Source organism: Empidonax traillii, unplaced genomic scaffold, assembly GCF_003031625.1.
Source record: "Empidonax traillii isolate 1590-97213 ecotype Southwest subspecies unplaced genomic scaffold, ASM303162v1 scaffold554:size495636, whole genome shotgun sequence".
Lineage (NCBI taxonomy): Eukaryota > Metazoa > Chordata > Aves > Passeriformes > Tyrannidae > Empidonax > Empidonax traillii.
The window spans coordinates 68,396-71,497 of NW_020955747.1; positions in this window are offsets into that span (position 1 = coordinate 68,396).

Consider the following 3,102-nt stretch of genomic DNA (forward strand, 5'->3'; position numbering starts at 1 on the left):
CATGAAATACTTTCTGCCAGTCACCGTGAACAAAATACTTGGAACAGGCTAAACTCAAAGCAACTATTTCAGGATCGCTTTGATTTCAAGCGCTTTGATCATCATGCAGACATGAGAATATCTGTGTAGCAATTTGCAGTAAGTGTGTTCTTCATACCTGTGCAGGTGTGTCTGCTTCCTTAACTGGTTGTCCATCAAACCAGCATCTAATCTGCCTCATTGACAAGTCCTGCAAGTTCAAAGTAATTAGCATGAGTAACCACACTTGTGTTTCCAAATCCAAACTAAGTATTCATGGATTTACTGTCAGAACAAATGTTAAAACAAAATTAACGCTCAAATTACAAGGAGGAATGGATTCAAACTGACAGAGAGGAGGCTTAGGTTAGATATTAGGAAAAAATTCTTCCCTGTGAGGGTGGAGAGGCCCCAGCATAGGCTGCCCAGAGAAACTGTGGCTGCCCCATCCCTGGAAGTGTCCAAGGCCAGGATGGACAGGGCTTGGGGCAACCTGAGATAGTGGGAGGTGTCCCTGCCCATGGCAAGGGTTTGGAACGTGATGGGCTCTGAAGTCCCTTCCAACCCAAACCATCCTGTGGTTCTATGATTTAAATTTAATCATTAGGACAAATACAAGAGCATACCTGTCTCCTTGTCTACACTGAAGAAGGTTGAATGTTGGTAAGTTTACACTGCCCTTAAAACCTGAGTTAACACTCAACTGAATCCTGTTTTGAAAGTGTTTTATCACATGAGAAGTCTTTATGCCCTGCCTTAGGGACTGAGGACTGCTCTGCCCTCTCAAATCCTTGGAAATCCTTGTGTGATTCACACTTCTGTCACACACAGAGCCAAAGGAATACCAAAACTCCATGTACCTCTCCAAAACCCCAAATATTCACCTCTCCTTCCCAAGCAGAGGTGTCAGGATGCAGCAGGCACAGAACATGGCAGCATGTAAAGTTTGAATAAGAAAGCATCCTGCTAGTAACAGATGAAGGCAAACTCTGGCAAACTCCGCTTCCAAAGCCATTTGCATCCCCACCCTCTTCTCTGTGTAGAGCAGAGGCATGGAAGGCTCTAGGCTCAGGAACTGGGATGGTGGGGATACATCCCTCTCCAGTTCAGAGAGGCACCAAGGAACAGCCTCTGACACGGAGCAGCCAATAAACACCTGCAAACACAGCAGTCCCAACTGCATTGAGCAGTGGGAGAGACATAGGAAGGGAGAAGGAAACAAAGCCCACGAGGAAGCTGTGGGATGGCGGAATTTGTTCTGTGCCATTTTCCAAACAGAAAATGCACTCAAAGTTGATGAAGTTTACAGAGATAACAGGACTGAGGATTAGCGAATTGTCTCAGGGCCAGGATCAGAACTGGAGGAATCCTGGTAACGCTGCCACGGGACATCAGGGAACACGTGAGGAGCTAGAGGCAACGTCCACTCTCCGAGAAGAACTCCACACCGAGAAGCTGCCAGAATCCCAACTCCTCGCCCTCCCACACGCCTGATTACGCCCACCCCGCTGCACCGGCACGTTCCAGGCTGCGGGCAGGGAAGCAGCGAGGGGACCCTTGCCCGGGGAGCACGGGGTCGGTGCCTCCCTGCCGCCCGCAGCACGCCTGCATGAGCTCGCCCAGCGGGGCGAGCCGCTTCATTTTGAACCGCTTCACGGAGCCGTCCCGCCCCGCAGCTTTCAGATTGATCTGGTCGTTCTCTCTTTACACGCCTTCCTGGATGGGAAGCGACAGGGCGCGCCGGGTTCAGCGCCCGGCCAGGGCAATCCCGCTGTCCCCGCTCCCCCGGCCCCGGCCAGGGCAGTCCCGCTGTCCCCGCTTCCCCGGCCAGGGCAGTCCCGCTGTCCCCGCTCCCCCGGCCCCGGCCAGGGCAGTCCCGCTGTCCCCGCTCCCCCGGCCCCGGCCAGGGCAGTCCCGCTGTCCCCGCTCCCCCGGCCCCCCCCCCGCGCCTCACGCGGGACTCTCCTCACATAGGGCTGAGGGGAGACGCCCCCTCCAGCCGCGCGCGCCGCGGCCACGCCCCTACTCCGCCCTCCCGCCCATTAGGCTCCGCCCCCTGTCACGTGAGCAGAGGCGGTCACCGGAGCCTCCCCTAGCGGCCGCTCCCCGATGTGCGTCACAAGGGGTGGGGCCGAGGGGGCGGGGCCGAGACGAGCCCAGGCGTTTCCCGGCGGCACCGCACGGGGGCGCTGTGTGAGACCGGCACGGGTTACCGGCCGGGGCCTGGGGAACTTCCCGAGGCAGCCACGACATAACCCCGGATTGGCCTCTCCCGGCCCCGTGGCATCGCCTGGGAGTGAAGCAGGCAGGAGAACAAGCCTGCCAGCCCCAAAGAACATCCCGCCCGCGGTCTCCAGGCCGGCAAAGCCCAGGGGCCACGTGCGAGGAGGCGGCATGGTGGGAAGTTGGCGCTGCTGGGGGAGCCCCTGCAAGGAGGGACCGTCACAGGGGTGTGCAGGGCCAGGAGAGCAGAGGAGGATTTGCCCCAAGCCTCCATCTCAGCCTCTTTCCTGGTCCTGGCCCTCAGAAGACCACACACCAGCCCCTTTGAGATCTGCTCAAGAAGTCTCAGGGGACTTGCCCTTAAGCTTTCTTCTTCCCTTTCTGGGCTGCATCCCCATGGGGATGAGCAAAGCAGCACAGAAGCAACCAGGAATGGATCCTGTCCTCCAGTTCCAACATCTACATTCCTCCCCATCTACTGGTTCTTCAGGCATATCCCACCCTCTCCCACAGCCATATCCTTCCCTCTCTCGCAACTCCCACTCGCCCAGTACTGTAGCAGTGAGCAGATGAGCAGAAGAATCCAGCTGAGGCTTGTATAGGAATAAGTGGGTTTTTAATTCACAGGGCCCAAAGGGGCTCCGGTTCAAACGGGATGAAGGGCAGGCGGCTCACGTAGTCCCCCGAGGCCAGCTCTTCCTCCCGCACCCTGTGCGGCCGCTCTTCCAGCTCTCTCCGCACACGGCGCAGGGGCACGGGGGGACTCTGCTCCCTATCCCCGTCGGAGAATCTCCGGCGACGGCGACCTCCAGGACCCCGCTGCTGCTCGTCCTGCCGCCGCTGCTCCTCCTGCCGCCAGCG